We start from the raw sequence: 15164 nt of genomic DNA, 5'->3' as shown, positions 1-15164 counted from the left end.
AGCTTAAAACCATTCGGCCATCATTGCTGATGTGATCAGGCTAATACTTGCCGCTTCAGTGTCTTTTCTTGCTCCATTAATGGCTTTGTGTTCCCTTTCCTCATCCTGGAAACTAGCCCTTTCTTTTCAACCAGACTATTTGAAATGGCAGTTTGAGCTCAGTCCCTGAGCATTTGCATAGTGTACACCTTTACAAAGCCAAGTGGAAAATTCTCACATAGATACTTGGGTGAAACATCACATTATCACACAGAGTACCGGTAGAAAAACAGCTGAAGTGGTACCAGTGGAGTAACCATGTTAGTCTATTGTAGCAAAACAGAAGTCCAGTGGCACCTTAAAGACTAACAACATTTATTTCAGTAAGAGTTTTTATGAGACAAAGCTCACTTCTTCAGATAGAATAGGACATTTCTAACCATAATTAGTCACAGCCCCCCACAGGGAGAAAACAATATGGCCTGGGCACACCGCTCCACAGACCCAGTCCAGATCAGGCTTTTGAAGCATTTTTAAATAGCTAAATTCTTCTTTAAAATGGAATCAGAAAGTCAGACCAATGGCTACCACAATGTCTAGTTTGGCCCTGAGCTCCATACTTGACATCTTTTTCTATATAATCTCAATTTCAACTTCACATCCCAGAAGTAATCGATTTAATGATCCAAGCCTGTTTCTTCCACGGCTCAATGTGAAGAAAAATTTACAGTTCCTGCAGGTCAAAAACCCACACATTGCAGCAGACTTTCTTGTAAATCTTGAGGATAGGTTTAGGATGGTTGCTGTTATTTTTGTAACCTTTCTCTGAACCATAACTTCCTCATCAGGCAGTTCATAATCTACCTTTGAGACATAAAGTCCCCAGAAGCAAAAAGATTACTTTCAGCCATCCTACTGTACAAAGCAGCCACTTGGTAGTCCCTGGGGCCTTTCAATATTGCAGGCTTTAGCTGTGGTTCTTCAGAGGACAGAACTCATCTTTTATCATTCTTCATGCTAAATAGAGACATAACCTTCCTCAAGAGCTAGCTACATCCTGCATTTCATGGGGCCTCAAGGGTATACAATAGGCTTAACTACTCTACCTAGTCGAAATTTTCAAAGGAAAGCAACACTATTAACAGCATTTGTCTATTAGGTGGCTGTAAAAGGCAAATGTTAAAGTGAAACTTTAAAATGGCATATTTGCTGTTCAACATTCAAGGAGTTTAAAAAGAAGGAAATTGCATGTTTATGTGTTTGGATGTAAAGATATTTTAAGTTAACGCCACAAAATGGAAAATGGTTATGTGACAAAGGCATTTGCAATTTTGGGCCACACATGGGTTTGGCTGTAGCTAGAGATCTTTCAGTGGAGGGCACTGACATATTTTCTCCACTTTCTTCCCTCTTTTCCCTCCTCATTGCAGTCCACTAATCTGTGTTACAGTTAATCCACATGGGGCCCCCAACCCTAGGAATCAACTTTCTTGGGTTATGAAGGAACTGCCGGCGGGAGGTGAAAGCAGGGAAGATCCATGATCCTTGTGCAGGTGGATTATTGGATCCCATTCAACGGAATTAGAGCAATTTAAATTTCATTTTTTTCATGCAGATCCAAGTTAGGATAGCTTGCATGGGGATGGTTTCACTGCAACTGATTCCTTTTCTACTTTGAATATTGACGTTTCACTCAGAAAATGTATTGTACCAGTTATTAGATATGAAAGAGCTGTGCATATCAGTTTGCACAGCCAGTTTGGTGTAGTGGTTAAGAGCACGGGACTCTAATCTGGAGAACCGTTGTTGTTTTTTTAAATTTCAACAACTTTTATTAATTATAGAATGGAGACAATAACAATAAACATTAAATAGCAAATACATGGAGTAATATAGTGGTTATACAAGATTGCAGGTTTCGAAGAAAAACATTTAAAACACTTGTTTACTGTAATTTGTAGTTTACACACCACAAAAAAAAAATCACAATATATTGGTATAGATAGTTTAGTTTGTAGTGCTAGACTTTCAATATATCTTGATAAAGATGGTTGGGAGGGAGTGTTTCGGTTTTGTCAATAAAATCTAAGAAAGACCACCATTTTTCATAATAGTTAGATGTAGAGGAATTAGCCGATAAATTGTCTGTTATTTTATCTATAATGAGCTGGTCCCACACTCTGGAGTACCAGTGGTTCAAGGATGGTGGAGACTGATTTTTCCAAAAAATATGCTATTGATGATTTTGCTGTAGCAAGTAGGTTATTAATTAAATCTCGTTGAGGTGTTGGCACGTTTACCCCTTGCCATAGATTTAAAAAAATTAATTGAGGCTCTAAGGGTATGTGGAGAACTGGTTTTGATTCCCCACTTCTCCACTCGAAGCCAGCTGGGTGACCTTGGGTCAGTCACATCTTCTCGGAGCTCTCTCAGCCCCACCCACCTCACAGGGTGTTTGTTGTGGGGTAATAATGACATACTTTGTAAACCGCTGAGTGGCCGTTAAGTTGTCCTGAAGGGCAGTATATAGATCGAATGTTGTTGTTATTATTATATTATCATCATCATCATCATCATCATCATCATCATCATCATCATCATCATCATCACAATTTCTGTTAAAATGCTTGTATTACACCAACCTTTCTTGTATAAAATAAGTTAGTTAGTTACAAAATTTATACTCCACCTTTCTGCCCTTATTAGAACGACCAAGGCAGCTATTAGGTTAATAATAACACATCTATTTTTAAAAAACACATCATTATAACACTTAAAACCAAGTTAAAATTCACATGCAAAATCATACAAGCAACCTTTAAGACATAGGGCAGGAAGAAGGGATCACTGGGGGAATGCCAGACAAAACAAAAGTCTTCACCCTGTGGCAGAAGATGGCAACAGAAGGTGACAAATGAATCTTTCTGGGGAAAGAGTTCCAGAGTTTTAGAGCCATGACTGAGAAGGCCTTCTCCTGGGATGTTACTCACCTAAACTCAGAAGGCAGAGGTACTCGAAGTAGGGCCTTGGAAGATGATCACAGTGCTACATAAGTGAGTAGGCTTGTCCCAAGCCATATAGGACTTTCAAGGTCAACACCAGCACCTTGAAATGTGCCCAGAAATAGACTGGGAACTAATATAGATTAGCCAAGTCTGGAGTGATATGATTCTTAAACCCACTCCAGTCACATCCTGGCTGCCACATTCTGCACCAATGGAAGTTTCCAAACACTGTTCAAGGGCAGCCCCACATACAGTGGATTATAGTAATCTAATCTAGATGTAACCAAGGCATGCATCACCGTGGTCAGATCATTTCTGCCCATGAAAGAACACAGCTAGTTAACCAGCTGATATGCTAAAAGGCACTCCTGGCCACAGTCAAATTTTGGACCTGTTCCTTCAAGAGAAGTGGAACTCCATCCAAAACAGGTGACACTTTTAAGTCCTGGGTCAGACCTTCAACTTACCAATAACATCTTGTTGAGATTAAGCTTCAGTTTATTAGCCTGCATCCACTGCAAAACTGCCTCCAGGCAACAATTCGGAGTTTCTACAGCCTCTGACTGGAAGTGTGAGATACAGGTGTGTGTCATTTGCATATTGATGTCAACCAAGTCCAAAACTCTAGATGCTCTCACACAGCAATTTCATGTAGATGTTGAAAAACAGCGGGGACAAGATGGAGCCTTGAAAGACACCACAGGCCGGAGGCCATGGGACTGAACAGTAATCTCCCAGCACCACTTCTGAAATCTACCTTCTAGGTAGGACTAGACCCACCGTAATATGGTGCATCTCAATCCCAGCTCAGAAAGGTTGTCCAGAAGGATACGATGACCAATGGTATCAAAAGGGATTCAGGAGAATCAACAGAGTTGCACTCCCTCTATCCATGTCCTAGTGCAAATCATCTACTAGGGTGACCGATATTGTTTCAGTTCTATAACCAGGCCTGAATCTAGATTGGAAAAGATCCAAACAATGCGTGTGTGTACATGAGCATACATGGAACTGTGAACAGTAACAATATGTATATAGCATGCATAGTGTTTTGTAAAGAAGCTTAGTAATTTTTGTGTGCGGTGATTACTCTTTATATTCTTGGAGGGAGAAACACTGATGTAATTGCCCAAGGTCAGTGCAAAGGCTTATGAAGCAAAGCTGATCAAGCAAGGCGTCAGACTCTGTATTTCAATAGTGGAGGCTAATGTTGCAGGCACTAGCCCAATTTGTCCTTGATCAATGACATAGAAATGCTGTTGCCCTGACTTTGTCCTGTCTCTTGTATGATTTTTATCTTGAGCTAGCTGTTCTTTGAAAATAAATTTCCCTGTCAAGAACACAATTCTTAAGGCTGAAGGAAGTTGCGTCTTCTCTTCTATAGAGCAATTGAAAGGATGGGTTGAGTAGAGGGGGTGCGGAGAGCCTCCACTCAATTATGTCTGTAGAGATGAGGGAGCCATAAAGATAAGATATATTTTTTCATTATAAAATTAGAGGCATTGATATTAAACACACACACACAAAACCAACTGGGCTTTAGAATCTCTGCTCACAGTTATATCTTAGACACCACTAAAATTATTTCCTATTATCTAAACAAAGGCTGAAGGCCTAGATTGCCACCATACATTTCTCTCAACTTTTCCTCAAGCAACTTATCCTTAGGCTTCTCAAGCATATGCTCTGGGAGATCATCAAGAAAGAGAGAAAGCCCAAATTCAAATAGCAGCTATCCAAAGAAGGTGGTAGTCTAAGAGAAAAAACAGTGTTTGAACAACTATCAGTGGAGATCTAAAACATCTGTTAGGAAAAGTATATAAAATCTTATTACAGTACTAAAGAGAATCAGAACAAGTTAAACACTGTATGATAAAATGGATGCAAAATAGAGATGGGCACGAACCAGGAAAATTCCAAACCGTGTGGTTCATGGTTCGTCTCATTTCATGAACTACAAACCACAAACTTGCCCCGGTTCACGAACTAGTTTTTTTGGTTCATGAGAATGTCATTTCTGGGTCAGCAGAAGGTCTGCAGAGAGCCCATTCTCCCCCCCCCCCCCATTACCTAGGAAACTGATTGATCAGCACCAGGCTGTCTGCAGTGATGAACCAAAATACGAATCAAATGAACCAGGCTAAAATTTATCACGTTTGTGAGAAGCGAGACAGTTTACAAACCACAAACTGGCCCAGTTTGTGATGAACTTTCATTCGTATTTTGGTTCATGCCTGCCTCTAATGCAAAACTTTGAAGAAAACATCTCTATGAGACAATGGGAATCATTATGGGCTAAAGAAATTAAATTTAAGGATTGTCAAATTTTAAGGGATAACTGGTATAAAATGTTTTTAGATGGTATATTACTCCTAAGGAAATTGCAAATGCTAGGACTACAGTGGAAGGTGCTGGAAATGTCAATGGATGGATGCAACAGTCTATCACAAGTGGTGGACATGTAAAAAAGCGAGAAGATATTGGATACAAATACATGAAGAGATGCAAAAGATGTTAAAAATCTGCTTTGTGCAGGACCCAACAAATGAGTTATTAAATATTTTGCAAAGTAGTATTACAAAGGAACACAGTAAACTCTTTAAATATATGATGATGGCGGTGAGAGTAGTATATGCAACAAAATGGAATGCTGAACTTTGTCCAGACGTGACTGAATGGATGAATAAATTGTATGTTTATGTGTCAGTGGCTAAATTAACCTCTAATAGGCCAATTTCAGGAAAAAGGGAAAGGTATGCGGCTGAAATATAAGGTTTTTTTTAAAATGCAGAACATAAAATGTCGAGTATAACATAAATAAGTGGGGAGATGGAAAGGAGAAATATTATGTAGTTTTAATAATTTGTTACAGATTCTGTTATTGATATTATGTTTACAGTCTAATATCACTTTCTGTTGTATATTCTGCTTTTGAGATTCTTTCTACAGTTCAATGCTATTTTCCGTTTTAATAAAATCTTTTTTTAAAAAAGAAAGAGAAAGTAGCACTACAACTTGAAGCAGGATATAGCAGCTGTTTTCACACGTCTTGGCATAGCGCTAAACTCACAGAATGAGAGCAGAACCACAAGTGACAAAAGGCACAGGTTGGACACTAGTCAGCTTCCCTCAAGTTTTGATGGGAAATGTAGGCGTCCTAGTCTTGCAGCATGGCTCTCCGACTGCTGTCCAATGGACTTTTCAACTGCCACTTGTCCAACATTCCACCAAGCTGCCTACATTTCCCATCAAAACTTGAGGGAAGCTGACAAGTGTCCAACCTGTGCCTTTTGTCACTTGTGGTTCCGCTCTGAAGGTGTCTTCATGGCATGATTTCTGACATCATTGCGCCACGGAAACGGAATTGTGGTGCGATTATGTCAGAAATTGCACCATGAAGACATCCTCATTCCATGAGTTTAGCACTATGTTGAGACATGTGAAAGCAACTAGTATTAGCTCAGCCACTCCCCCCAAATATCAGTATGCTGCCTCTTCTCTCATCCTTAACCAATCTTTCCCTTGAAGTTCACTTTATTCCACTTTTTCTACACTGTTCATAATTTTACAGTAGACTTCTATCATGTCATCTTTTTTCCTTAACTAAAAAGTCCCCAAAGTCCCAAAAAAGCTTTACTAAAAAGTCCCAAAAGCTTTACCTTGCCTGATTGGGCAAGGTCATACGTGGACAGGAAAGTCCAAATCTCCCAAGTCCTGCCCACATGGCTGCCATTTCCCCTTCCTCAGTCATCCACAGCAGCTCCATTGGAGGTTTTTTTACAAAATTATTGCCAATTAAATATTAAAAGATTATAACAATCTGTCAGATTCTCTGAATTCCCAGCTTTATTTTTCAAAGTAAGTCTCTAGCCCATTTTGTTGCAAAGATATAAAGGGGAAGGCATATCTCCTCAACGAAAGGAACTAGAGACTTAATTTTAAAAATGAAGGCTGAGAATTCAGAGAACCGGATATGATTCGGGGATTTTTAAAGCCTGGAAAATCTCCAGGTCATGTGGAGATTGGTAGCTGCTGTGGAGAACTAAGGCAGAGAAAATGCAGGGAAACCAGCCAGCTGGCCTCTGTACTGTATCAGCAGCTGCAGCAGCAACCCTTAAGCTTGTTCCCATGTGTAAAACACTAGAAAAATGACTTAAGTTAAAGATGCTGGTTCTTACCTAGATTTGGCACCCATATACTTTAAGAACTGCTTTTTCCCCTTACCAACTCATCTTAGATATTTTGGGCAGCACGTATTCACTGTTCCTTCTGCTGGGAAGATTCAGATCTCTTCACCAATATTTCTTTCAACTGTAGCTCCAGTATTTTGAAACTGGCTCCCTGAGTATTTTTGTAAAGCATCTTCCCTGCTGTTCTTTCAGAAGTTATGTAAAACCACTGTTTTCCAGCAAACCATTGGGTATCCTTTTTGGAATGTAGCGTTTTTAAATGGTGGTGTAGGTGATATTTTGACATGCCGATGTTAGATGGTTGTTTTTATTTTGGTCTTTTATTCCTTCCTCTATGATTCTTCATCTGCCCCTAAGCTGCCATCATCATTAGAGTTGCTTGGCTGCTTTACTTAGCAATTCTGAACCAAGCTACAAGTGACGAATGAACAAGTGAACAGGGAGGAATACATGTGAGTCTGTTCACTTGCCCTTCAAGTGACATTCATCACTTGTAGCTTGGCCATCTATTCCACGTTGTTTCTGACCCCAATATAATTGAAGTGTTTTTTCCCAGTGGAGTTATTTTCGTGAATGAAAAGTAAAGATGATTTCACCAGGTCCTGCCTCCAGCTACAGATCGCTGACTCCTGCCCATGCTTTTCCTGGAGTCCCCTTTTCCCCATGAGCAATGGGGTTGGGGGCATTTGGGGTTGCAGTGTCCCCCTCTATTGGCAGAAATCCTTTCATCTCTAGTGGATCCAAATCTACTATTTTAGGCTTTTTCTAGTATCCACATGTCCGCCTCCAAGGAATGCTGGAAATTGTAAGTCTCTGAAAGGGGTCAGCAATCTCTTAAATTATCAGCACCTACACAAAACTATAATCCCCTGAGTTTTTTTTTTTAAATGGGAAGGTGGTTTGAAGCTGGTTTGAAAACTTCTAAAGCAACCGAAGTCTATAATCTAAGCTTAACTGTACTTTTGTGAAAGCAAAAATAAAATGTTCTATTTGACAAACGGTAGCCCCCTTTAAAGCCAGGAGACACACAAGATCCTCATAAATAAGCACATTTCTGTTATTAACTGTTACAGTACATTATTATTGACATATGGGCAATATGAAGGGAACAGTGTTGTTTATGGTAAAGTAAAGCAGTTATTATTTTAAACTGTGAAAGTGTTCTGAGACAGGAATTTCGGTTGTAGTGATTGATGTATTCCCAAAAGAATTATATTCTGGGGATGGGGAAGCATAATACATAACCGATAGCATGTTGGAGTGACATCTTCTGAAAAGGAAAATATTGCGTGATTATTTCAAAGGTTTCTTGCTTGTCCCCCTGGACAATACCCTTTGATTCCCTGCAGCCCTTGCTTTCAATTTCTTATCCTAGAGAATTTCCCAGACAAATGGGAAGGATTTTGCACATCCTTGTGAATCCAAACAACTTATCTCAAGGAAAGTATTTCTGTCATGTCTAACTCAAAGTCTCTCTTTCCTCACTCACAAGCTTCTGAGCCACCTGGCCTCTCCTGAGTGTTTCCCATCTCCCTTTCTCTGAAAGCGAAGGGTCGAGTACTATATGGATTATTTTAAAAATCCACAAAAGAGGTTCAGTTCCAACTACAATTCAGCATTCCCACCTTGAAGCTTGCTGCTTTAAAGCTGGGGGCCATGATTTGCCGTGCCGGCGGAGGAGGAGAAGGGCAACGCCGGCGTTCCCGGGCATCCGGATATGTGGGGAGAGGCGGAGCCAAGGTTTCTTAAGGCGGCTCTGCCTTGCTCCCTCCAGCAGTCGCCTTTCGCTCAGCCGACCCACCCGCCCTGCAGTAGTACAGGTTAGCCAGTCACTGGTTACCAGGGCCGGGTAGGAATTTTTTCTCCCTTTCCAATTGGCTGACAGAAGGGGAGTTTTTTGCCTACCTTGTACTGCTTGTGTGGGTTGTGGTAATTGGACTTGGTGGAGCTGCAATATAGGTTGGCCCTGGCAGGATAGGGTTTGGAAAAATCAGCAGGACGGTGAGCACCCTTGGCACATCCCCATTTGAGGGGGAAGTGGGGTCTGTCAGGAAGATCTCTGGTATTGTTTGACAGCTGCCAGCAGAGAGGGCAGACTGCCGCGTGGGGCCTCCTGTACAAGTACGGCCCCTCATGTTTGACGGTAGGGGGGTCATTAGGCTTGGTGGAGGTTCCATATGCTTGGCCGGCCGGGTGCCAGCCATACCTTGGATGGCTCGCCCTCGGAGCAGAGGGGCTCACCTAGACAGGTCCATGGGTGACCCCAGGGCCTGACCTGTACCGCTTAGTTAGGCCCTTGCCGTTATTATGTTCATGTTCATGCTGTTGTCAAATAAATGACCTTTAGTACCCAACAACTGTGTCTGCCTCTTCATTCCACCTTGGGTGGCAATTCAAGGTTTTACAAACCCAAATATATTAAACTCCAATATATTAAAATAGATATATTATATAAATATATATATTGGGTTTAGAAGGTGACTGCAAAATGTTAAAAATGATGCCTGTGTATATGCAGATATTATGGAGAAATGTTTGAACAGAATTTGGGGTTGTTCTATGGGAGAGTATCTGGAGAGGGAGAAACGGGAGGATGGAGGAAATGATGTCAGTCGGAAGAGTGGGTGGATAGAATTTCCCTTTCCTCAGAAAAGTCTGCAAGGACCCTTACATCATACCTTAATATCACTTGCTTGAGCAATATTTTGATCTCATCATACCTCAATATCGCTTGCCTGAGCAATATTTTGATCTATGTTTTCTCTTACAAGAAGTAACAAAAGGTAAAGTATTTATTTATTTAGATACTTCATTTATTATCTCCCCAGTGAGAACCAAAGTGACTTAAAACATTCTCCCCATCTTCATTTTATCCCTACAACAACCCTGTGAGGTAGGTTAGGCTGAGGGACAGTGACTGGCCAAAGGTCACCCAGCCAACTTCCATGGCAGAGTGAGGATTTGAATCTGGGTCTCCCAGATCCTAGTCTGCCAGTAACCATACCACACTGGTGATATTAACTAAAACACTACTCCCAGTTTAACCTTGATTAATTGCTGAACCACTGTCATCTTTTAACTATTCCCATTCTTCTTTAGTGTCTTCTATGTGCACTTCCAGGCATGGAGGAATTTGTGCATCCCAAGTATTAAGGTCATAATTCCAGCTGCCTCTTTCTATCAAGACAGTCAGCAATAGTTATATTCAGGCAGGTAGCCATGTTGGTCTGTAGTAGAATAGCAAGATTCGGGTCCATTAGCACCAACTAGTTTTCCAAAGTGTGAGCTTCCGCAAGTCAAAGCTCCTTTCATCAGACACATGGAAAAGGGTAGAAGTCTTTAAAATTCAGGCAGAGGGTGGACACACTGTTGGGTGCACACTGCACAGAGATCTGTTTTTCCAGCAACTCCTTTCTTAGAACATCTGCACAAACTTCCCCATCATTGCAGACATGAGTTCAAAATGGTGCATTCCTTTATTATTGCACCAAATTAAGGATCAAATGACTCATTAGCTCACTGAGATGCATGTTTTCCCTAAAGGTTTTTTTTTTCTTTTGAGGAGGTGGAGGTAAACTCAAAGTAGTTGTGCAACGCTAGAATTTTATGCAATGGAGGAGATGAGTTGTCTCTTTCCCTGCAGGCTGGCCTTTTCCTTATCAAAATTGCCACCCTATCAGTTACTTTCACTCTACAAACCTATAAGATTTTAAAGCACTTCACATATTGCAACTGCTTTATGACACTTAATAAATCACCATGTCCCCTTCTAGGGACAGATTCTGAATATTTTGTAAAAAAACTCAGTAATCCCCTCCCCAAAGCAAATTATGTGGTCTCCTTAGCAACAGATGATAACACTTTTTTATCAGCAATTCGCAAGCATTTAAAATAACAGTGCATACTCTTCAATGATATTGAACTAGTTTAAGTGGAACTAACTTGGCTAATGGCTTTCTTAACCCTGTTCCTCAAAGAAGCAGGCTAAGATGGTATTTTCAGAAATGGGAGCTGAAGAGTACAGGCTGACTTCATAGGCAGGTTAAGCCAATAGCTATAGTTTCTGTCTTACAAAGATTATTCAAACTGATTTAGCGAACACATTGGAAAAGAGAAAAGTAGAGTTTTAATTTGGTTTCATTGCACCATAACAGGGTGGGTTGGACATCCCAGCCTTCTGGAGCCTGTGGGCACTCTGGGAATACTGAGGAAGGGTAATGGGATGCCACCACAATATGGCTGCCAAAGTGTCTGCCAATAGTTTTCACAACATGTTGGCAGGTTCGACGCAAAGTGTTCCCCTATGACAGAGGCAGCTTTGTGTGATGCTTAATGGGCAATTGTGAAACACCTTCCACATGAAAATGGTACAGCAAAGCCAAAATTGTCTCTTCTCTTTAGGGTCACCCAGCAAGCCTCGATGGCAGAATAGAATGTGAACCTGGCTCTCCCAAATTGAAAGCTGACACACTAACCACTATACCACATTGGCTCCAAGTTTGTTTGAGTGGCTTGTTTTTGGCAGTGTTTAAACTTTAAATATTTTAAAAGTATACATATGAAAATAAAGCTAAATTTATTGCCTAACTGAATATTTAAATCTCTTCAAAATGTGTTTACAGAAGTAAATAATGCAGGAGATTTTGTTCTATACCAGGGCTTGTTACTGACTGCAATTTATTTATTACATTTTTATTGCGCTCGTCCTCTAAATTCAAATCTCTGCTCTACCTTGAAGCTCCTTTGGTGCCCTTGAGCTAGTCACTCTCACTCTTAGCTTAACCTCCCTCACGGGGTTGTTGTGAAGGTAAAAATGAAGGAGCAGAAAATTATGTATATTGCCCTGAGTTCCTTAGAAGCAGGGGGAGTTAAAAGGTAATAGAAGATATTATCTTTATTTATATTTTATTTAGAAAAAAATAATGCCACTTTCCTACAAGCCAGCAAACAGCCAACACAGTAAAACAAAATATTCAAGTGTGTGTGTGTGTGTGTGTGTGTGTGTGTGTGTGTGTGTGTGTAAATAGCAGTTATCAAATCACATACATGGGAAGGAGGATTAGTGGAGGAATGACATGCAAAACATAGAAGCAGGGCTTTTTTTCAGCAGGAACGTGGTGGAACAGAGTTCCGGAACCTCTTGAAAACGGTCACATGGCTGGTGGCCCCGCCCCCTGATCTCCAGGCAGAGGGAAGCTTAGATTGCCCTCTGTGCCGCCGAGCAGCATGGAGAGCAATCTAAACTCCCCTCTGTCTGGAGATCAGGGGGCAGGGCCACCAGCCATGTGACCATTTTCTCCTAGGGCAACCCACTGAGTTCCACCACCTCTTTTCCCAGAAAAAAAGCCCCACATAGAAGTCTTCACCTGCTGGCAGAAGGCAGTGAGAGAGGGAGATGGACACATTTCTCTGTGGAGGGAATTCTATAATTTTGATGCCATGACCATGAAGTTCCTTTCTCAAGTTGCCACAGAGAGCCAGTTTGGTGTAGTGGTTAAGAGCAGCAGGACTCTAATCTGGAGAGCCAGGTTTGATTCCCCACTCCTCCACTTAAAGCCAGCTGGGTGACCTTGTCACGGCTCTCTGAAGCTCTCTCAGCCCCACCCACCTCACAGGGTGTTTTGTTGTGGGGATAATAATGGCATGCTTTGTAAACTGCTCTGAGTGGGCATTAAGTTTTCCTGAAGGGCAGTATATAAATCGAATGTTATTATTATTATAATTACTCATCTAGCCTCAGACAATGGCAGCAGCTGAAGATGACTTTAGTGGGCGGTTCATATGGGAATAGTCCTAAAGGTATGCTGGTCACAAGCTGTATACGACTTTAAAGGTCATGACCAGCACCTTGAATTGGATGTGAAAGCAGTGTAGGTGAAACAAGACTGGAATGACTGGTCCATACAGCCCGATCCAGTCAGAATTCTGGTCACAGCATTTTGTATCAATTCTAGCTTCTAGCTTCTAAACTCTCTTCAAAGACAATTCTACATAAAGGGCATTTCAGTAGTCTTCCCTGATTCCCCTCCCCCTTGTTTTTCAGATTTTATTGTACTTTGAAACACTTAAATAGCAGTTTTTATGAGTTATTTCTGTTTTAATTTTAATTTGTGTATTGGCGTTTTATGCAGAGAAACTGTAGCTATCTCTGAAGTTATAGTTATAATTCAGAAAGTTACCTTTTCAAGGATCGCTTTCTTCTGTTTGTTTATTCCATTTTGCAAACATAGGATAAATATGTTCATTTAAAATAATTCAAGGACCGTTTGAATAAAGAAAATGTGTAGAGAATGTAAATTATGCACAACGGGAGTTTGATTCAACCTCTGATCCAACTATCTGTAAATAAAGAACTAAGTAGTGATAAAAATGGCTGCACTGCAAAAGGTAGGACTGCAAGGTCCCCCTGTCAGGCTATGGATGACAGGCTATGGCAGATAGATCCCTGTACCATTGCAACAAGAATCCAGGCTCTTGGTTAAATGGGTTTATTCAGAAATAAGATCATTTCCACAGATATGTCCATAGGATTACTCAGAAGCAAGGCTAGCATCTAAATGGTAAGAAACAGGTTGACAGGAATGGCAACACATGGGAAAACCCTTCCTCTTAACACACATTTACTGCTTCCCCCTCCCATCAGCAACACAGGACTGTTGGCGCGAACCCGTCCTGAGAACATCTCACATATTTGCACTATCAAGTCTAGACACTGAGAAAGCAGGAGATCAAAGTTGAAACATAGCAGCGCATGGGAGTGAGCAGTGTACAAGGTCAAAAACACTGAGAGCTTCTACAGTCCATTAGATAAGACACCTGTGACTTCAATAAGCCTGTTATTAAACAAACCAGTTATGGCACTGGCAATATGACATCAGGCTATAGCATGAAACATTGGTTCAGAACACCAGGTCAGCATCAAGCATGAAACAATGGCTGTGAGCTGACAACAGGTCAGCATCAGGTATGAAACATGGATTCAGAACACCAGGTCAGCAAGCATTAAGCATGGCATGGATGAGGCACAGACATGACACCCCCGGTGGGGGCAGGGGACTTTCCGCTTCTACCCTCCACCTTCTGCCACCACTTACCTAGTTGAGACCTGCACAATGACTGTTCCCGGAAATAACGTTATCACGTTGTGGCAAGAGTACGCAGGTGAGGACAGAAAAAACTGAGTGGCACATCCCCCTCTCCCACTGGGAGGATAAGGGGACCTGGCAACCCTAGCATGGGGAGATATATCTTCACTTCATACCATTCGAATGAATCAGTAAGTATGGAGCAAAAACATCCAAGAAATATTGCAAAACCAGTTATGAGCTGTATTGTAGCCCTGTAGCAGGCATGAAAGAAGCCAACCAATGGAATGTATCCAGGAGGAATTGGGGGAGGGTGTGCTGGTGTTATGCCAGTGTGCCACATCACTTCTGGCAAAAAAATAAAACATGAAAATGACATCATTACATTGGGGTGATGTACTAGGATTCACCCAAAACTCTGTCCGTTTCCACATGCTGTTAAAGCAACGGGCTGCTTACTGAATGCTGGCGTTTGTTTTTTTCAGTTTCCAGATGCCTCCAATTTCAAAGCGGAAGCAGGCAGTTTGGCTTCCGTGTGTTCAGCATCCTTTACCCAGCACAGGAAAGAGTGGGAAATCCCATTCTCACAAAAGATGCTGACCAAACGAAAGTGAAACTGCCTCCTTCCTCTTTGAAATTGGAGGCATCTGGAATCTGTGAAAAAAACCGGCCAGCATTCAGTAAGTAGCCCGTCGCTTTAACAGCATGTGGAAACAGCCTCTAAAACATAGAGTTCGGGACGAATCCTAGAGTGTTACCCTAACATAATATCCTCTTCCAGTTTTTCATCAGAAGTAGCATTGTGTACTGGCACACAAACACCCCGCCCCCATTTTTGTCCTGCTGGCCTTGAAAGTGCCAGCAAGGAACAAGAGCAGGGCTTTTTTTCAGCAGGAACGCGGTGG

Source organism: Eublepharis macularius, chromosome 1 (assembly GCF_028583425.1).
Source record: "Eublepharis macularius isolate TG4126 chromosome 1, MPM_Emac_v1.0, whole genome shotgun sequence".
NCBI lineage: Eukaryota > Metazoa > Chordata > Lepidosauria > Squamata > Eublepharidae > Eublepharis > Eublepharis macularius.
This window is presented reverse-complemented; position numbering follows the sequence as displayed.